Source organism: Phacochoerus africanus, chromosome 3 (genome assembly GCF_016906955.1).
Source record: "Phacochoerus africanus isolate WHEZ1 chromosome 3, ROS_Pafr_v1, whole genome shotgun sequence".
In the NCBI taxonomy this organism is placed as follows: Eukaryota; Metazoa; Chordata; class Mammalia; order Artiodactyla; family Suidae; genus Phacochoerus; species Phacochoerus africanus.
In genome coordinates this window covers 205,467,572-205,489,131 of record NC_062546.1, presented here as the reverse complement: position 1 = coordinate 205,489,131, position 21,560 = coordinate 205,467,572, and the positions used below count along the sequence as shown (strand labels likewise).

At 49.4% G+C, this 21,560-nt stretch overlaps 1 protein-coding gene across 5 annotated transcripts in view; it reads left to right on the top strand.

Annotated features, from left to right (window-relative positions):
• HDLBP (high density lipoprotein binding protein) overlaps positions 1-21,560 on the top strand; it is a 67,737-nt gene that overhangs the window by 15,453 nt on the left and 30,724 nt on the right. The window contains exon 1 of one of the 5 annotated variants that reach the window (XM_047773998.1): positions 18,648-18,759. The exons of 3 other annotated variants lie outside the window; for them this stretch is intronic. The gene's annotated coding sequence lies outside the window, so the exon portion shown is untranslated. Of the gene's footprint in view, positions 1-18,647; positions 18,760-21,560 lie in introns of those variants that run through there. One more of the 5 variants, XM_047774000.1, reaches the window with a different exon arrangement.

Genomic DNA, 21,560 nt, shown 5'->3' with positions numbered 1-21,560 from the left:
TCTTCATATGGCCATTTCTCTCTATTCCTGATGTTACATTCCAGAGGAAGCAGGAAATAGATGCTAATAATAAGCCTCATCAATCTTTTTTTGCTTTCTTTTTTTTTTAAGGGCTGCACCTGCAGCATGTGGAAGTTCCCAGGCTAGGGATGGAATTGGAGCTGCAGCTGCCGGCCTACACCACAGCCACAGCCACGCCAGATCCGAGCCACATCTGCGACCCACACAGCTCACAGCAGCCTCATCAGTCTTTTGGGCATTTTTAAATGGCCGTCTGTCATTGATGTGTGTATGTTTATTTGTCCTCCTTTGAGCTGTAATGTGAGATATATACACTACCTAATATTGAATCCTGACTGCATCCCTGAAACAGACTTACTTAGTCACGGTGTCTCATTCTTTCAAGTTTAGAATGGATTTATTGGGCTGGTATTTTTTTGTTTGTCTTTTTAGGGCCATACCCGAGGCTTATGGAGGTTCCCAGGCTAGGGGTCGAATCAGAGCTACAACTGCGGGCCTACACCACAGCCACAGCAACACCAGGTCCAAGCTGCATCTGCAACCTACACCACAGCTCACAGCAATGCTGGATCCTTAACCCACTGAGCGAGGCCAGGAATCGAACCCGCAACCTCATGGTTCCTTGTCGGATTTGTTTCTGCTGTGCTGTGACGGAACTCCCGTGCTGATATTTTGTTTAAAATTTTACATGTTTGTAAACTGGCTTATAGTTGGTAATCTCTTCTCTGCAGCATGCACTCATTATTTTGGGGAGGCAAAATAATGCGCTGGGGATTTTCCTCTGGGGAGCCATCCTTTCTCCCAAGTATACGCTGCATGTTTTGGATGAAGCGGCCCAGCTGTGTGGATGGACCCTGATTGGCTGTGGGTGATAGATGTAGCCTATCCCTGTGGCTCCTGGCCTATTTTACTGGTCCCCTAACGGACTCAGAACCCAATTAATGCCAGTAAGGTACAAAAATAATTTACGGGGCCCCCCATGGGGCAGAGACACTCTTACTTCCTTGGGAGCTACCAGAAGATATAATTACTGCTATTTGTAACATTTATTCTTATTTCAGTGTTAGGTAAGGATAGTATTGTATCATTGTGAGCTTGTATTCTTTGTGTGTTAGTTCCTTGTCTTTGTCGGACTTGAAAGACTTAATTGCTCTTTAATTGCTTTTTTTCAGATAAACTGATTATGGTTTTGATTGACTGAACCAGGTGTGTTTTGTTGTTTTCGTTTTCTTTCTTTCCTTTTTTTTTTTAGGGCCACACCTCAGTGACTTACGGAAGTTGCAAGGCTAGGGGTTGAATATGAGCTGCAGCTGCTGGCCTACACCACAGCCACAGCAACACCAGATCCAGGCTACGTCTGCGACCTTCACCAGAGCTCACGGCAATGCCAGATCCTTAACCCTTAGCTGAGGAAGGCCGGGATTGAACCCGCATCCTCATGCATACTAGTCAGGCTCTTAACCTGCTGAGCCATGACAGGACTCCCTGTTTTTTGCTTTCTGTTTCAACAGTTCTTCTTTTGTTTGTTTATTCTGTGTACTTTCTTTGATTTTCTCTTTCCATTTTGATTTTGATGCTTTAGTGCATTTATCTGCATTTTTCCTTATAAATTTGATTCATCCTCAGAGTAAAGCTTTGGTAGCATCCTGTAGGCCTTGATAGGTAGTGCTCTTTGATCTAAGTCTTTTTGCTAGGAAAACTTTTAAACATACCTCAAAATAGAAGAGAATATTGATGTTTCATCCACCTACCACTTGGCTTTAACAGTTGCCAGCATTTTGCCATTTTTGTCTTTCCCTGCTTATTCCCCACTTGCCAGGCATACTTTTAATGTTGAGTTTGGGTGTCCTAAGGCAAATCCCACGCCTCATGTCACTCGTGAATACTTACTGTGTATCTTCAGTAGATGAGACCTTGAGAAATTATACATTAAAAATTAACTCTATTTTGTTAATATCACCCAGTGTCTGTTCTGTATTCAGTTTTCGTCAACTATCACAAAATGTTTGTATACTTGGTTTGTTTGAATCAAACAAACTCCAAAGAAAAGTCTCCCCACTGCATTAAAGAGGAAATCTATAAACAATTAAAAATCTATAACAATTCCCTTTTCTCTTAAAAAAAAAAAAATGCCACTCGTTTATGAAAGCAATGGGGCCATTTTTGCTTTGGGTTTTCCCACAATCTGGATTTGGTTGTTTTAACTTGCATTGGCATGTGTTGTATTTCTCTGACTCTCATCTTCCCTGTAAACTAGTAACTAGGCCTAGATGCCTAACTGGTTTGGGGTTTTTGTTTGCTTTTATTTATCGATTTATTTTGCACAGTTGCCGTAGGTTGTACTGTGGACCTCAGGCCTCCTTTTGCCGGGAGGCTCGTGTCAGGCTGTCTTTCTCTTCGTGATGTTAGAGGTGAGTGGTGAAGACAAGGGTCAGCAGGCTGGTTCTGTCCTTTGTGAAGTTTGTTTTGTGATCGGCCAATTGTCTCATGGGCTTAACAGCCATTTTCCTTGTATCCATTGTTTCACTGGCAGTTTCCTATTGCTGATTTAACAAATTGCTACAGACTTGGCTGAGATCAGTCTCCTTGGGGTTAAGTCAAGGTGTCAGCGGAGCTTCCTTCTAGAGGCGCTAGGGGAGAATCCATTTCTTGCCTTTTCCTTGTGGCCCCTTTCTCTATCTTAAAGCACATGATTTTAGGGTTCAGTTGGGACCCATCTGTATAGTCCCAGATAATCTTCCCGTCTCAATATTTCTAACTTCATTCATTTGTAACATGCACAGATTCCAGGGCTAAGTACCTGGATATCTTTGGGGGCCATGATTTATTTAGCCTGCAGTTAGCAATCACGGAATGAAGATTTTTCTAGTTGTTTTGCTACTTGTTGGCTTTTTTTTTGTGTGTGTGTGTGTGTGTGTGTGTGTGTCATTTCTTTGGGCCGCTCCTGCGGCATATGGAGGTTCCCAGGCTAGGGGTCGAATCGGAGCTGTAGCCACCAGCCTACACCAGAGCCACAGCAACGTGGGATCCGAGCCATGTCTGCGACCTACACCACAGCTCTCGGCAACGCCGGATCATTAACCCACTGAGCAAGGGCAGGGACGGAACCCGCAACCTCATGGGTCCTCGTTGGATTCGTCAACCACTGCGCCACGACAGGAACTCTCCTTGTTGGCATTTTTATATCAAGAAGGTCTCCCTTATCAATTCTTGTTATTTTGAAATACAGTTTCAACTGGAGAGAAAGGAGAAAGGAGTTCTTTCCTTTATCCACATTTAGAACACATTCTGGCTAGCAAACTGCAGAAGCAGCGATGCCTCCTAGAATTAGAAACGTGTAGATGTGTGTGATTGTGTGTCGCCCCTGAAGCCGTGTTCGATGCTCGTGGTGCTCCTCCAGCTTGGCTTTAAGTTCTTGGAGAGCATGGTACAGGCGGGTGTCTCTGAAGCTGGAGACCTGATTTCTGCGACCGTCGTTTCTTCCTTGGTAGAAAAGCATTCTCTTTGGACCGGGCTGGTTCTAATTATTATTATCCCCGCCCCCCATACCTTTAGCTGTCTTTGTGTCCATAGCAAAGCTTTTGTAAACATGAGCTAAAGTCGTTCTAGCTCATGGAACTTTTCTATGTCACTCGTAGGAAAAACAATACCTTCAGGTATAAGTTATTGCCTTGGGTCAAACTAAGAATTGTTTTGTTTATTGTAGTTTAGTCGTAGGACGGGGGAGACTGCCGGCGCCCCTCCACAGCCATTGCATCCCCACGCTTCTCTTCCTGGAAATGTCCCCACGGTCAGGGCAGGGACGGGGGCCTCCAAGCCTGTGGCAGGGAACCTGCGTGTGGAGGACTGCTCTGCAGTGTGGCCTCAGAGACGTCACGGACGCCCTCCACCTGGAAGCAGTGACTGGTTTCCTTGACACCACCACCAGAGACGTTGCGAGTCGGAGACCTGAGGGGTCCTCTCTGCAGACCTGGCCCGGTGGGAGGACGTCCGGGGGGGGGCGGGCTGCGAGGCTCGCCCCTCTCGGGGACTTGGTCTTTGTGCGGAGGTGCCAGGCGTCTGCACTCGTAGTTCCCGACTGTGTCCTCGCAGCTGGCGGAGCTCAGCCCTTCTGTGCTGCTCTGCAGAGGCTGAGAGTCAGCTCCCAGGTGCCTGCCGCGTCCCCAGGGCTTCCGTGGGTCCGTGTGGAGTCTCACCCTCTGCGCTCAGCCGTCCCTGACAAAGAGACTAGCCACGAGGAGGCTGCCTTCAGACTTCTTGCTGATACCGTGGCCCAGTAGAAAATGCTCGTGACTCCGCCCTTCACTCGTTTAGTAACGACTAATGCTACGTAATGGCACCTCTTTTTTAAAAGAGTTTTATTCGCGTGTAGGCGATGGACAGCAGAGTGATTCAGTTCTCCGTGTACATCTGTCCATCCTTCTTTCCCGCGTCGGTTGTTACGGACGCCGAGTAGACGGCCCTCCCTGTGCTGCGTGGTGGGTCAGTGTCTCCACACTCGGCTGTGCTTCCCGGCGCCTCTCTTTCCTTTTCCCAGTGGGGGTGTCTCTGTGGCAGAAGCGAGGCGCACGATGTCACGCAGAGCCCACCGCCCACGTTTCCGCTCGTGGATGCTTAGCACCTGTCAAACGACAGTTTGGGGGAAGCGGTATATGAAATAGGTGCTCTTACCAGTGCTCGTCTCCCCACTTCATGACGTTTCTGTCTCTTCAAGTCAGTAAGTGCAGCCCCTTCTCTACCTGGCACTGACCCTTGTCGGTACCCGATCCTGTGACCCTGCTCCTGCCCGCTCTCGTGTTCTCAGCGGCTGTCTACCCTTCTAGAGACGCTTCGTGTGTAGACAGCTGGCTACATGTCAGGACAATGCGGAGCTGCCCCTTTTCTGACACGGATGCTGGGTGTGTGAAGTAAGCGGGGACCTCATTCACCGACCATTTGAGGCAGGGCTCTGGGTGTTTGAGGCCTGCTGACTGCATCCTGCATAGTCTCTTACAGAAACCAAACTCATAGGACGTCATCAGGGACCTTCAGCATCAGTTTCTCTCAGGTGCCATCAAGAATTTAAGACACTGGAGTTCCCGTTGTGGCGCAGAGGAAACGAATCCTGCTAGGAACCGTAAGGTTGCAGGTTTGATCCCTGGCCTCTCTCAGTGGGTTGAGGATCCTGCATGGCTATGGCTGTGGTGTAGGCCAGCAGCTGTAGCTCCAATTTGACCCCCAGCCTGGGAACCTCCATATGCTGCTAGTGAGGCTCTAAAAGGCAAAAAAGAAAAGAAAAAAGGAAAGAATTTAAAACACTTATGAAGTAGTTAGAATGTAGGGTTTAAGGATTTTTCTCACCCGACATGTTTTTTTTAAAGCAGACTGGTTTAGGGAGAATTTCAGTGTGGTAGACTTAGTGTTCATAGAAACATTTCTCTCTCTCTCTCTCTGTCTTTTTTTCTCGGTCTTTTTAGGGCCTCACCCGTGGCATATGGAAGCTCCCAGGCTAGGGGCCCAGTCAGAGCTACAGCTGCCAGCCTACACCACAGCCACAGCAACATCAAATCCAAGTCTTGTCTGCAACCTACACCCAGCTCACAGCAATGCCGGATCTGTAACCCACTGAGCGAGGCCAGGGATTGAACTCGCAACCTCGTGGTTCCCTAGTCAGATTTGTTTCCACAGCGCCATGAGGGGAACTCTGTATTATTTCTATATTATGTGATTACCTACCAAGCAAAACTGGTGTGAGCAGGTTGGGGAGCAAGTGCACCGCTGTCACAGGTGGCGCTGGGGTTCAGGATGGCCACTGGGGAGAATGGGTCAGTGACAGTTTGCGGGGGGAGTGGAGGCCTGGTCTTGGGTGGGCTCAGTTATGAGACTGCGCTGCCAGCCTTGTCTCCTCAGTCTCTTCTGATGGAAAAAAATCAGCCAAGCTTTGTATTTATTTTTGTTTTATTTTAAATTTTTAAAATTTATTTATTTATTTTGCTTTTTAGGGCCGCACCTGCGGCATTTGGAGGTTCTCGGGCTAGGGGTCCAATTGGAGCTACAGCTGCTAGCCTACACCACAGCCACAGCCCTGCGGGATCCAAGCCGAGTCTGCGACCTACACCACAGCTCACGGCAATGCCGGATCCTTAACCCGCTGAGCGAGGCCAGGGCTCCAGCCTGTGTCTTCGTGGATTCTAGTCAGATTCATTACTGCTGAGCCGTAAAGGAAACTCTGTTCTTTTTTTTTTTTTTTTTTTAATTTATATGTTTGTTATCTTTGGACATATATATGAGTATGTATGTGAGGAGTTCTTGGAAGCAGGAATTGCTGAGTCAAAGAAAACTCGTATTTTGAATTACAGTGTGAAATCAGATTGCATGTTGAGCCCACTCAGACTCACATAGTGTGCTCACACCTTTTCTGTCATCTTTATTTTCGACAATTTGGGAGGTGAAATGTTGAGTCTCATCCTGCCTGCAAATAGCATTTTTTGGTACAAATTAAATGTTTCCTGCATTTTTTTTTTTTTTTTTTTTTGTCTTTTAGGGCCACACTGGCGGCATATGGAGGTTCCCAGGCTAGGGGTTGCATCAAAGCTATAAACCGCCAGCCTACACCACAGCCACAGCAACATCAAATCCAAGTCTTGTCTGCAACCTACACACAGCTCACAGCAATGCCGGATCTGTAACCCACTGAGCGAGGCCAGGGATCGAACCCGTGTCCTCATGGATGCTAGTCGGGTTCATTAACCACTGAGCCTCAATGGGAACTCCTGTTTCCCACATTTCTGTGAAAGATTTTTGTAGCCTTTGCCTTTTTTTTTCTTTTTTTTTAATAGGTTGTTAGAGTGTTTGGAAGAAATACTGTAAACTACACTCGGCCACTCCTTTCTTGGGGTCTTGGAGACTGTGCCCTTTGCCATGTGCCTCTGGCTGTTTATGGTCGAGAAGACAAGTACCCATTTTGTATTTTTTCCCCAACCTAAACTTATTCATTAAAACAAGAGATTTATAATAATGATTTGTGATTTTTCTTTAGAACTAGTTTTCGGGGGTTCCCACTCTGGAGCACTGGGATGTGGATTCAGGCCCTGACCCGGCACAGGTGGTCAGGGATCCAGTATTGCCGCAGCTGTGGTGTAGGTTACAAGTGCCATTCAGATCTGGTCCTGGCCGGGAACACCATATGCCACAGGGCAGCCAGAGCAAGAAAGCTTATTAATAAGATTGCATTTCCGCTTTGGTTTGGAAAACTGGTGCTGTAGCGTTGCTGTTCAGTAAGAGCTACATGTACAGTTAAAAGTTTTCCAGTATCCACCTTAAAAATGTAAGAAGTGAAGCCTGCAGTCGTGCGTGGTGTTTAACCTGGTCTGAGATGTTGGCATTTCCTCAGGTGACCAACACGGACTCAGCAAGGAGACGCTTCCCATTGTTGTACCAAGTCTTCAAAGCCCAGTGTGTGTCTGAGACGTACAGCCTCCATCAGTTCTGTTTAATTTATTATTATTAATCTTTTTTTATTTTTTATCTTTTCTAGGGCTAAACCCGTGGCATATGGAGCTTCCCAGGCTAGGAGTCTGATTGGAGCTGGAGCCGGCCTACGCCAGAGCCACAGCAACGCGGGATCCGAGCCGCATCTGCAACCTACACCACAGCCCACGGCAACGCCGGATCCTTAACCCACTGAGCAAGGCCAGGGATCAAACCCACAACCTTATGGTTCCTAGTCGGATTCGTCAACCACTGTGCCGTGACGGGAACTCCGCCTCCTTCAGTTCTAACTGGCTGTATCTCAAGGGTCCATAGGCACGTGTTGCCAGTACGTATTGGCCAGGATGGCTCTCTAGAGTAGTGTTTCATTTCATTTCCCTGGAAGTCCATTAACTTACCCTTTTGAACTCAGCCTTTGTCCTATCTGCCTTTTTTTTTTAAAATAAATTTAATTGGAGTATACTTGACAGAAAGTTGTGTTAGTTTCAGGTGTACAGCAAAGTAAATTAGTTATACATACATCTGTTTTTTTTTAGGTTCTTTTCTCATAGAGTCATTACACGCTATTGAGTAGATTCCACTGTGTTGTGCAGCAGGTCACCCATCTGTTTTATTATAGCAGTGTGTGTACGTCAATCCCACCTGCCTTTTTCTTTTTTTGCTTTTTAGGGCTGAACCCGTGGCATATGGAAATTTCCAGGCTAGAGCTCATATTGGTTCTTTAACTGCCGGCCACAGCCACAGCCACAGCCACACTGGATCCAGGCCACATCTGTGACCTACACCATAGCTCACAGTAAGGCCAGATCCTAACCCACTAAGAGAGGCCAGGGATCAGACCTGCGTCATCATGGGTACTGGGTATACTGGTCGGGTTTGTTTCTGCTGAGCCACGATGGGAGCTCCCTGCCCCCTAATTTAGTCCCACCTACCCTACATTTCCCCTTTGGTAACCATGAATTTGGATTCAGAATCTTTGAATCTGTTTCCGCCGGCTTTTTAAAAAGAGTTAAAAGGATTATTTGTCTGACACTTGTTCTTGATTTACACTCTAAATACTGTTTCTCACTCATCTTTATAAAGATGCTGCTGGTTATCTCCGAAACTGTAAGATGAATGGAGTAGAGTTTTATGCTAAATGAGTTCTAATCTCTCCAGACAGTGGGCCGTAGAGCAGCCGTCTTCCTCATCTTTGCAGCAGTTTACACAGGCTCCCTGAGTTTATACAAGTGGGAGGTGTGGGTGTCAGAGCTTAGACGGCTGGTAGGGTAACCCAGAGAGCATCGAGCAAGACTTTGAACCAGGTGTCCTGACAGCAGGCGCGGAGTTCTTTACGCTGCCTCTTCTCACGAGACACTGGCCGTGGCCTAGCTAAAGCTGGGTGAAGGTACCTGTCTTTACATTGTGGAGAGAGATACATGTCATTGAAGGAAATTCTAAGTTACCCTGTCACGGCCCAAAAAGAAGTGGCACATGTTAGTGGAGAAAGTTCACTCACAGTTATGGAAATGAAAACACAGACTATAATAGAGTTCCCCTCCTGGCGCAGTGGTTAACAAATCCCACCAGGACCCATGAGGTTGCGGGTTCAGTCCCTGGCCTTGCTCAGTGGGTTAAGGATCCGGCATTGCTGTGAGCTGTGGTGTGGGTCATAGATGTGGGTCGGCTCCCGCGTTGCTGTGGCTGTGCTGTAGGCCGGTGGCTACAGCTCCGATGAGACCCCTAGCCTGGGAACCTCCATATGCTGCGGGAGCGGCCCTAGGAAAGGCAAAAAGACAAAACAAAAAAGAACCCCACAGACTATAGCTGCTTGTTTCTCGTCTGAACGTGGACTGCTGTATTTTGGGGAAACAGAGCTGCTGAGGTGAACATGTATGTGGTCTCTGAGCCACAGAAAGGAACCTCCTTCTTTCCGTGTTTACTGTAGAAGATGCTACAGGGCAGCCTGGCCAGGCACTCATCTGTACGTCGCTAGCATCAGGGACACTGCAGCTTACGTGCACTCATAAAAGGAGTAGACGAGTACATCTCAGCTGTCAAGAGGAGTGAAAATAAAAGATGCTCTTGGCCCTGGCCTGACGCCGCACTCCGTAGGGAGCACAGACTGCGGCAAACACCCCGTCCCTTGGTGCTTGCTTCCTACAGGGGCACAGGGCTACTGAGCGAGGAGCAGACCTGAGCGCTCCGTGGCCCCAGGGGTGTCCCCAGGTCCAGTGCTCCTCCTGGCCCCTTCAGTATGGCCCTGCCTGAAGGAGCTTCGGTCAGGTACAGCTTATATTTGTCTATTGACAGGTTATTCAAATTTTTTGGCTGTTGCTACAGTAATGTGATGTGATTTTTTTTTTTTAAACACAAATAAATAATTATTTATTTTGGATGCATCTGTGGCATGCAGAAGTTCCAGGGCCAGGGACAGAATCTGTGCCGCAGTTGCCACCCGAGATACAGCAGTGACAGTACTGGATCCTTAACCTGTCGAGCCACCAGGGAGGAAACTCGGATATGTACGTTTCTCTTACCCACGTGGAGAGAGCGTTCTTCTGGAGTGTGTATCTAGAAGTGAGAGGGTCTGTCACGGTGTTTGCATCGCGGGCTTGAACTGCCTTGTGAGTGGTGCGAAGTGGGGACCTAGGGTTTTTCTCATCTGGATAATCAGTTTCCCCAGGGGCCTTGATTGTGGAGCCCACGCCTGAGGTCCCCTCTAATGGAGTGGCGGCTGTCTGTTAGGTCCATGGCTCTGCTTTCACCTGCTCCGTGTCCTCGGCCTCTCCCTGCAGAAGCACACATGGCCTGTATTGCTGCAGCCGGACCATCTTGCACTGGGGGGGGGGGGGGGGCAAGTCCTCTGCACCTCCTTTTCCTTGGCCTCGTGTCAGCTGTTCGTGGCCCTTGACCTCTTCTGTGACGGTTGGTATAGACGTACAAATTGGATATGTAGGAGTTCCCGTCGTGGCTCAGCGGTAACAAACCCACATGGTATCCATGAGGACACAGGTTCAAGCCCTGGCCTCGCTCATTGGGTTAAGGATCCGGCATTGCTGTGGGCTGTGGTGTAGTTCCAGACACGGCTTGGATCCCGCATGGCTGTGGCTGTGATGTAGGCCGGCAGCTGCAGCTCCAATTCAACCCGTAGCCTGGGAAGTTCCATATGCCACAGGTGCAGCCCTAAAAAGCCCAAATAAATAAATAAAAATTGTGTATTTAATCACTCTAAGGATTGTGTGTGGGAGTTCCCATCGTGGTGCAGCGGAAACAAATCCGACTAGGAACCATGAGGTTGTGGCTTCAATCCCTGGCCTCGCTTAGTGGGTTCAGTATCCGGCATTGCTGTGGGCTGTGGTGTAGGTCACAGATGCGGCTTGGATCTGTCATTGATGTGGCTGGCATAGGCCGGTGGCTACAGCTCCGATTAGACGCCTAGCATGGGCACCTCCATATGCCAAGGGTTTGGCCCTAAAAGGACAAAAAGACCAAAAAAAATTAAAAAATAAAAATTGTGTGTGTGTATATATTGTTTTAGGATGCAGAATTATAAGATAATTATATATAGAAATATATATTAATAGCAAATATGTGTTAATTATATATGTGCACATCAGATGCCCCTCTTGGGATTTAAGTTGCATTTGCATTGAGCTTTCAGCCTCGCGGGGAGAGAGTGCGGTCTGTATGATGAAGCCTTCCTATGTAGGTGAACATGGCAGGGCCCCATTTGTAGTCTGTCGCTGGTTTTCAGAACATGGCTGATTGTGTGTACTCATCTCCTTCCCAGAAAACGTCCTGGACTCTTGAAATGGTTCTAAGGCGTGTGTGTAGGCCCTCCTGGACCTGGTTGGTAGGCGGTTGTGTGTCTATGGACACTGGGACTTCGTTTCCAGTCCTCCTTCCCTGGCTAGACTCTCACGCGGCTTGGAAGAGCTAAGCCACTCCGTGCAACCTGTCTTCCCGACGTGACCCTGACACGAATGCTTCTGTGAGGACTTTCAGTGGGGGTGTGCCCTTGTGGTCCTAGTTACCTCTCAGATTCTTTATTTGAATGTTGTGAGGTGATCAAATCATTCTTCCTCCAGTGCTAATGACGCGGTGAATTACTTTAATCTGTTTTTCTGGTATTGTACCACCTTGCTTGCTTTTTTTTTTTGGTCTTTTTGTGTGTGTGTGTCCTTTTAGGACCGAACTTATGGTATATGGAGGTTCCCAGGCTAGGGGCCAAATTAGAGCTGCATCTGCTGGCCTACACCACAGCCACAGCAACGTGGGATCCAAGCTGCATCTGCGACCTACACCACAGCTCATGGCAACACCTGATCCTTAACCCACTGAGCAAGGCCAGGGACCAAACCCATGTCCTCATGGATTCTAGTCAGATTCATAACCCACTGACCCACAAGGGGAACTCCTGCAACATGATTTTAGAATTTAATTATGGGAGTTCCCATCGTGGCACACCAGAAACGAATCCGACTAGGAACCATGAGGTTGCAGGTTCAGTCCCTGGCCTTGCTCAGTGGGTTAAGGGTCTGGCACTGCTGTGGCTGTGGTGTAGGCTGGCAGCTAGAGCTCTGATTAGACCCCTAGCCTGGGAACCTCCATGTGCCGAGGGTGCAGCCCTAAAAAAAAAAAAAGAAACAAGAATTTAATTACGGTGTGTGCTGGTGTGAGTTTGTTTCTGTTTGGAGCTCATTGAACTTCTGGAAACTTAGCTTATAGTTTGCATCAGATTTGGAAATTTTCATTACTGCTGAGCCACGACAGGAACTCCCACCTTGCATCTTTTAATTAAACTTGACTTTACTATTATATATTACATTTTTATTTTTACATTTCTGGATCAGTTTGCTAGATTATTTTAGGCTTCAGCCTTTAAATACCTAGATGAAATTCCCACGTTCTTTTCTCCTACTCTCCTTGTCTGGGAGGTATAGCTTCCTGGCTTTGTAAGTGAGTTGGAAAGACAACCTTTATTCATTTATTTATTTTTGTCTTTTTAGGGCCACACTTGCGGCATATGACTTGGGTTCGTTACCGCTGAGCTGCAACGGGAACCCCCACAAATACACTTTTTATGAATATAACAACCAGCACAGAAAAGGCCAAGGGCCACAGCAGTCGCATGTGGCCTGGCATGTGGAGGTTCCCAGGCTAGGGGTCTAGTTGGAGCTGTAGCCACTGGCCTTACACCACAGCCACAGCAACATCAGATCTGAGCTGCATCTTCGACCTGCAGCAGAGCACACAGCAACACTGGATCCTGGACCCACTGAGCGAGGCCAGGGATTGAACCCATGTCCTCACGGATACTAGTGGGATGTGTTAAACACCAAGCCGTGATGAGCTCTCTGAGTTTGGCTATTTAAACTTTCCATTTTTAATGGACTTAGTTTGGATAACTTCCTAGAGATTGCCTGTTTCACCTGTTTCTAAGTTTCTGGTAGTGCTTCTCTCGATGGACTGCTTGTATGATTTTGCAGAGTTGCTGTGATGGCTTTTGATCCCCTTTGAGTTCTTAGTATTGCCTACTTTTACCCGTTCGCTTTTCTTCGTTGATCATTTCTGTCAGAGATCTAACTAGTCTTTTTAGATTTGGCTCAGTTTATTCTCTGTGGTGTATGTCTTTTATTGCATTAATTTCTTATCTTTCTATTTTTATTCTGTTGTTTTTCTCATTTTAGAAGATGGTGATTAGCTAGTTAATTTTTACACAGATTTCACTAATATGATGGCTACGTTTATAAATTCGTCCCTAAGTAACATTCTGGCTTCACGCCACAAGTCTGGATATATAACTGCTTTAGAGTTCAGTGCTAAATATTTTCAGATTTCCTCTTTGACCCATGGTTATTTAGACACAAGATTCTAGATTTCCAGGTCATTTATTTATTTATTTATTCTTTTTAGGGCCGCACCCATGGCACGTGGTAGTTCCCAGGCTAGGGGTCAAATTGGAGCTACAGCTGCTGGCCTACACCACAGCCACAGCAGTGCAGGATCCGAGCCACATCTGAGACCTGCACCACAGTTCATGGCAAAGCCAGATCTCCAACCCACTGAGTGAGGCCAGGGATCAAACCCATATCCTTATGGATACTAGTTGCATTTGTTTCTGCTGGGTCACAATGGGCACTCCCAGGCTTTTAAAAATTTCAACTCGACTTCTAATTGATTGTCATAGAATGTTATAGTATTATTTTTGGCCAGTTTTTGTAAAAGTTAAATGTACACTTCAAAAGAATGACCATTCTGATCATTGGCAAAGAATTACATAAACCCAATAAAGTAGGTTTATTACCTGCATAGTTTTACTTGTCTGTACTTTTTGTTTGTTTGTTTTGCTTTTTAGGGCCACACCCGTTGCGCATGGAGGTTCCCAGGCTAGGGGTCGAATCGGAGCTACAGCTGCTGGCCTACACCACAGCCACAGCAATGCCGGATCCGAGCTGTGTCTGCAGCCTACACCACAGCTCACGGCAGCGCTGGATCCTTAACCCACTGAGCAGAGCCAGGAATTGAACCTGAATTCTCATGTACACTGTTCATTTCCGCTGTGGCACAACAGGAACTCCTAATTTTCTGTACACTTTTCATCTTCATAATTTATGTCACTAAGAGTTGAGTCCGTCTTTCCCTGTAATCTTGGCTATGTCAGTTTCTAATAACCTTCAGTTTTACTTTATGTATTTTGTTATAGATACATACATAATCAGTCGACTGCGTTTTTTATTCTTGACCTTCTTTGTTCTCAATAATGCTTCTTATCCTACAGTCTGTTTTAGCTCAAGATGGTATAGCTAGTTAAGCTGTAATTTGGTTAGTATGTGCCTGGAGTATTCTTTCCACCCTTTACTTTCAACCTCCCTGTCCTCGTGGTGTAGGATTCCCGAGTAGCTTCTCGCTGGATTCTGTGACTGGCTAGTGCATTAACTTTAGATAGTTGCCACATTTGGATTCATTTCTGGCATTGTATTTTGTGTTTCATTTGCTTTGCTTTTGAATTGCTTCTCTTGCTTCCTCTTGGTTTTTTTTTTTCCCTCTCTTTTATTTAATAATTAGCAATACAAAATAACATAACCAACAAACCATAATGTGTATCGTGGTGAATACCTTTGACCCTGCAGCCTGATCCGAGAGCTACAACATGGCCAGCAGCGTCCATTTGAATGAAAGTTTGGTTTTTGGCTTGAAAGTTTTATTAAACAGTTTGTTTTTTCTGTCTTTTAATTCCCTCCAGACTTTATTGTTCTTGTTAGTATATAGTCAATTCTTATTTCACTTTTATCTGGTTTACTGGTTTCTTATGTATTGCTTTCTGCAAGTCTCTGGCTTTTATTATGTTCTTGCTGAAATATGTCCTTTAATAGTTATTTTAGCAGTTATCCATTGATAGTAATTGCTTGAGGAGTTCCCATCATGGGTCAGTGGTTAACAAGCCCGACTAGTTTCCATGAGGTTGCGGGTTCAATCCCTGGCCTTGCTCAGCGGGTTAAGGATCCAGCATTGCCATGAGCTGGGGTGTAGGTTGAAGACACGGTTCAGATCTGGCATTGATGTGGTGTAGGCCAGCAGCTGTAGCTCCGATTCAACCCCTAGCCAGGGAATCTCCATATGCCGCGGGTGTGACCCTGAAAAAGAGAGAGGGAGAGAGAGAGAGAGAGAGAGAGAGAGAGAGAGAGAGAGAAAGATAGGAATTGCTTTATTTTAGTCTGAATGTGTCTCTGTCATTCTTAAAGAGGATATAGAACCCTAAGTTGACCGTTACTTCTTCAGCATAGGGTATTGCTGTCATTTCTCTGTCCTCGTCGGCCTTGTGCTGTCACTGGTCTGCCCTCAGTCTCTGATTTTCCATTATAGGTGATCTGTCTTTTCTCCCTAGTTGCTTTGAAGGTCTACTCTTGTCTTGGGCCATTTTTGAAGTTTCACTGTTCTATGTTTTGGTATAGTTTAAATTATTCTGCTAGCCACCTGCTCTGTCTCTGTTGAGGAAAGGTGGGAAATGTGATATCAGTGCCTTCTAGAATTTTCTCCAGTATTTTTCTGAATTTCTTCTCTGTTCTTTGTGTTTTTCTCTTATGGACCTCGTATTAGACATATGTTGGACTTCCTCATCCTGTTATCTGAGGTTCTTCACTGCTTTAATTTGTTCCATCTCTTGATTTTGGGTTTTTTTTTGGGGGGGGGTTAGTTGTTTTTGTTTTGTTCTTTTGCTTTTTATAGTTGTACCTGAGGTATATGGAGGTTCCCAGGCTAGGGGTCGAATTGGAGCTACAGCTGCCAGCCTACGCCACAGCAACATCAGATCCAAGCCACGTCTTCGACCTACACCCCAGCTCACGGCAACGCCGGATCCTTAACCCACTGAGCAAGGCCAGGGGTCGAACCTGCAACCTCATGGTTCCTAGTCGGATTCGTTTCCGCTGTGCCGTGACGGGAACTCCTCCGTTGTAGTGGATTTACAGTGCTCTGTCAGTTTCTACTGTATGGCTTAGTGACCCAGTCACACACATACATATCATTTTCTCACATTATCCTCCATTCTGTTCCATCGCAAGTGACCGGATGCAGTTGCCTGTGCTGTACAGCAGGACCTCATTGCTTATCCACTCCAAATGCAATAGTTTGCCATCTCTTGATATTGTTTAAATTGCTATCTCTTTGGCTTGTGTCTCTAGTCACTTTAAGGTTTTTTTTTTAATCATCTCAATCTGATAATTCTGTCACCTGAGGTTTTTGAGTCCAATCCTATTTCACATGTTTTTTGAACTTCAGACTTTTACTTTCTACAGAATGGATACATTTGTGGGTGTTCTTTGGGGCCTCATCTGAGATTCAGCAGGTTGCTTTCTGTTTGGATTACTTCCAGGTCTGGGCTGGGGGTTTTTGGACAAATGGGGCTGAACCTTTATTGGAGCGGTCAGGAAGGAAGCATCCTGTAGGCTGCTGGTGGGCTGGGGCCTAATGACTGCTGGGGGTTAGTCCTACAGGGCATCATGTCTCTTTTCTAACCTTGTGCCTTGAGGAGCCCAGAGCTTTTCCCCTGTTCCCTTAAAGACTAAAAACCCAAATGTCGCATGCTAATGTTCCCCATAGGGGTTTGCACGTTATCTGCCGTGACTATCGCTGGACCCAGATGTCTCAGCATTTGTCCCTGTGAACTGTGTAGTAAATCTTGCGAGGGAGAAAAACTGGTTGTAATTGTCAGCACATAGCATCCTGGGATGCGTTGTAGCACAGTTTTAACATTTGATTTTTGCTTGTTTGTTTGTTTTGCTTTTTAGGGCTGCACCTACAGCATCTGGAAATTTCCAGCTAGGGGTCTAATTGGAGCTGAAGCTGCCAGCCTACCCCACAGCTCACAGCAGCACCAGATCCTTAACCCACTGAGCGAGGCCAGGGATCGAACCTGCATCCTCCTGGAAACTAGTTGGGCTTGTTAACCACTGAGCCACAACGGGAACTCCCTAATTTTTAATATCTTTTGTTAATTATATGTTTTTGGTCCAGCTTTTTTGAGGCCTTGGTGCACCAGGTACTCTGCAAGCTTCTGTGGTGACTTCCTAGCTTCCTTAGACTCTCCTTGACCCGCCTACTTTTTCTGAATCCCTCCCCTCTTCCTCCCCCCTCATCCCCCTCTCTAGTGCTGAGCCCTCAAGAACAAAAACAGAAACACAACAGAACGCACTTGTCTGGGTTGCTGGTTGGGTAATTAATCCTTGTGGAAAGACTGCCTGCAAATTGCAATGATAGCACCGAAGGGGATGCTAAGGAGAGTCTTCCAGACCTGAGGAGCTGCCACCTGCCCAGGTACCATCCTGGTGAGCCGACGTCCTCAGCTCCATGGATTCTGGCCCCAGTGATGTCACGAAGTTTCGAGTCTTCTGTCAGCTGTGCAGGCTTCGCCCCGATCTTCACCCTGTGCACGCAGTGGCCTCCTTGACTGTCCAGTGGGCAGCTCACATGTCATATCCTGAGTTTTCGCATCGCACGCCCCTTTACCAATCTAGACGGCCTCCTTCAGCCCCCCCCCCCATCTCCGTGGGGGCAGCCAAGAACCTCCCTGCCATTCTTGACTTGCGTCGTTCCCACGTCCAACTAATAAGGACCTTAAGGCCTTTCTTGGTGCTGCCATTCGAACTGTCCACTCAGTGCGTCTGCCTGGGCGCCCATAGTGGGAAGCGCTGTCATCTTTAGGCTGAGCATGTGCAGTGGGCCTCCCGCCACCTGCCCCTTGCGTTGTGTACATACCTGGGCAGGATTCCTCTAAGAAAATATGTCTGGTCCTGCCTGCTGCCCCTCAGAGCTCCCACCAGCATCCCAGCAACCTGAGCAACATGTGTGTGGAGACTACAGGCTGTGCTGAGCCAGCCCCGGGGGCCTCTCTAACCTGACCTCTGGTGCCCGAGCCTGGCCCCTGGCCCTGCGGACCTGCACGCCCGGCGGCGCCCGATGGAGGCCTGTGCTCACCGCAGGTGCTGCCACAGCCGCGAGTTCCTCCGCCAGCCTGTGCTCTTGAGAACAAAGTAACCCCGCAGACCTGACTGGTTCTGCTCCTGCCCTGGAAGCCCCCTGAGGGTGGGGACTCTGCTCTCTTGTTTGTTTAGGGCCCCGGTTCTGACCTGTGGGACCTCGGAGATACAGGACTCTGAGAGAGCCCTTAGAGGAAGGGGGCCTGCCTGGCGGAAGGGGCTTAGGTTGGCAGCGGGGGCAGAGCGGCGCTATTTCGGAGAAGTGAAGGACGCAAGGACCAGGGCCGCAGGCAAATGAGGGAGTGGACGCTTGTGCTGCCAACTTGGGGGGCATGGGATGTGTCCCCGAGGGAGTTCATTGGGCCAGCTTGTCGTGCAGCTGTTGAAGTTGTCATTGGTTGGGGCCAGCAGTTCATTTCCTTCGTGTTGTCCCCCAAGGCTGCTTGTTTCTTCGCGGGGTGGGAAGGCGGTGTCGGGACCTCCACCGCTGGAGCCGCCGCCGCCTCTGCTTTCCCAAGGTGGCGAATGACTTCCCAGTGCCCCCCCCCCCCCCGCCCCCATCAAAGGCTGCCGAGCTCCCGTGGAGTTGGGCACGACTCCTGGGGTGCTCTCTGAGCGGCGGGCGGGGGCGCGGCGTTGGCCGGCCGGCGGGCGGGGCGGCCGCGGTCTGACGTGTCCGGGCGGGATTGGAGCCGCCGCCCTATATAGCCGCGGGGGCCCGGGCGCCGGCCTGGAGGGAGCGAGCGAGCGGAGGTCCCGGCTTCTCCCGGCGGACGAACGCACGGACCGGTGGTGGGTGCACTGCAGGGTGAGCAGGGGGCCGGGGCGGGAGTGGGGGGGTGCGGGCCCCGGGGTTGGGCTGGGGGGCTGCAGGGGGAGTTGGGGCGCTGGGCTGCCGACGTGGAGCACCGGGCGGGCGGGGGAGGGGGCCCGGATCCCCCCCTCCTCCGGGGTCCCCCGCAGCCGTGCACCCCCGGCTCCCACCGCGGCGGGCCCCCTCCCCCCGCGGGCGCTCCTTCTGCCCGGCCGGGGGAGGGGGGGGCGGCTACGTGTCACCACTGCGCATGGGCCGCCGCCGCGCTGGCTTGGGCAGAGTGAGAAACTTTCCCGAGTCCCGCGGCTGCGGGCTCCGCGCCGCCCCGCACCCGGCGGAACACCCCCCACCACCACCACCACCACCTCAGGCCGGGCCCCACTCCCTCCAGGTCCCCCCAACTGCCCGCGCGGGGAGAGGGGCGGCCGACCTGGGCCCAGGTCGGTGACGTTGGCGGCCGGGCCGCTGCCCCCTCCCCCTCCCGCTCCCGGGCAGGGGCGCCCCTCCCCCCAGCTCGCAAGGCCGCCGGGCGGGGGCGGGGGCCGGTCCCTGTCCCGCAGGGCAGCCTGGGCGGCGGGACCGGACCGGACGGCAGGGCGGGACGGGGCCTGGGTAGGCCCGGCCTCGTTTCCACCACCTGCTGCCGCGTGCGTGGTCGGCTGAGCCGTGCTGCCCTCGCGGCTGGAGCGCGTCTTGGATGCGCCCCAGGGCCCGCGGACGAAAAGTGCAGGACGGAAAAGTACCGAATGTGGAGGAAAGGCGGGGAGGCCGAGCGCGCTCCTGCCCCTTTAAGCCTGTCCCCGCCCGCGGGCTCGCGTGGCCTGTGGGAGGGCCGTGCTGAGGTGGCATCTGCGAAAGTTCCTCCTGCAGGATGAGTGCCGACTTCCAGAACTTGGTGCGAGGCACAGACGCCTGCCTTCTGCCCCGGTTCTGTGGACCCGGTGAGGGTGGCCTTCCCTAGGGTTATGCTTTGTGCTCTCTGCGATGTCACTTAGTTGGTTTGTGGGTCTTGAGAAGCATTTTGATTTTTTTTTTCCCGTTGCAAGCTTGCTGTGGAGAGAAAAGTAAATAATTTTAATTGTGGAAGAAGAAGACAGAAGTCCTGGGTTTCTTGGAGTTTTGGGGTGATTTCCATAACCAGTCCTGTCCAGTATATAAATAAAGCAGGGAGGTAAAATTCTTTCTGGACTACTACTAGGAGTTCTCTTTGCAGAAGGCAGCTTTTCCCTCTGTGTGATTGGCAAAACGTTACAAAGAAATCAACTTACATGCCCTTATTTACAAAAAATTCTTCACTTAAAGACTTCCCTGTGGTGCGTTTGTTAGGACCAGGTTTCAGATGCGAACTGCATGTTTCTCCCAGAGGAGAAGGTGAGTGTGTGTGTGCCTTTCCATCCATCCTAGGGGGCGGGGGAGAGAAGAAACTCTGCTCCGGTCCAGCCTTCTTTCTGTGAGCTAGTGCTGTCCGTTAGTTATACTTTGAGACGGGACTGTTTTGCTGTGGATGTTAGAGTCTGGGAAACAGAACTTAAAGTTCAAGTGGAGACCAGTTTGAGATTTGCCTTTGGTGGACCTGTGTGCTTCTTGCCTGGGAAGTAGTTGGGAGCGTCCAAAATGATGAAGGACCAGGACCGTCGTGGGACTCGCTGAAGGTGGGAGGAGAGAGGGCTCCACGGATCTGCAGGAGTCTTGTAGGAGAGGGTGGGCTTGCTCTCCGGCCAGCAGGGGAAAAAAGTTGCAGGTTTGCTGTTCTGACAGCTGAGCAGGTGGAGCGGCAGTGGAGCCCGGGCTCCCTGGGGGCTGTGCAGTTCCTGTCCCCAGTGTTATTCAGACAGTACTGTCTGAGGTCCCTTTCGGTCCTAATTTGAGCAACAGTATTTGACCACTTAAGGAGCTGTGATAGCAAATGTTTGGCCTCTGGTCCTTGATAAGGGGCCTGTCTAAAGTCTCCTGGGAACTTGAGATAGCAGGTGGGCGGGAGAGGACACCCCCGTGGTCACGGTTGTGAGGCCGTGGAAGACCTCCCGGGAGCCGGGTAAACCTGTTAGGTGCGGTCCGTGACAGCGGAGCCAGTGGGTTGCAGGTTGGTGTTGGTGTGGTGCTTCGGGGAGCAGCTTCTTAGGTGCTGCTTTTTTGAACTAGAGGCAGATGGATACTCTGGCCAGGGGCATGGAGGGAGGGCTGAGGCTGGCCTTGGATAAAACCTACTCCAGAGCCTCAGGTAGAGCGGAGCTGAAGTCTGCATTTACACAGGTCATGAAACCGTGCTTAAAGCGGGCTCTTTGGAGTTCTCTGTGGCACAGTGGGTTAAGATGATGTCACTGCAGCAGCTTTGGTCACTGCTCTGGTGTGGGTTCGATCCCTAACCCAGGAACTTCCATGTGCCATGAGTGCGGCCAAAAATAAAAAGTAAAAGGGATTCTTTACAGACAAGGTTTTGAGAAGGTGGTAAGAAAAGCAACAACCTAGAGTTCCCTTTGTGGCTCAGTACGTTAAGAAACCGACTAGTGGAGTTCCTGTCATGGCACAATGGTTAACAAATCCGACTAGGAACCATGAGGTTGCGGGTTCGATCCCTGGCCTTGCTCAGTGGGTTAAGGATCCGGCGTGGCCGTGAGCTGTGGTGTAGGTTGAAGATGTGGCTCGGATCCTGTGTGGCTGTGGCTGTGGCAAAGGCCGGCAGCTGTAGCTCCGATTAGACCCCTAGCCTGGGAACCTCCATATGCCGTGGCAGCAGCCCTAGAAAAGGCAAAAAGACCAAAAAAAAAAAAAAAAAAAAAGCCGGACTAGTATCC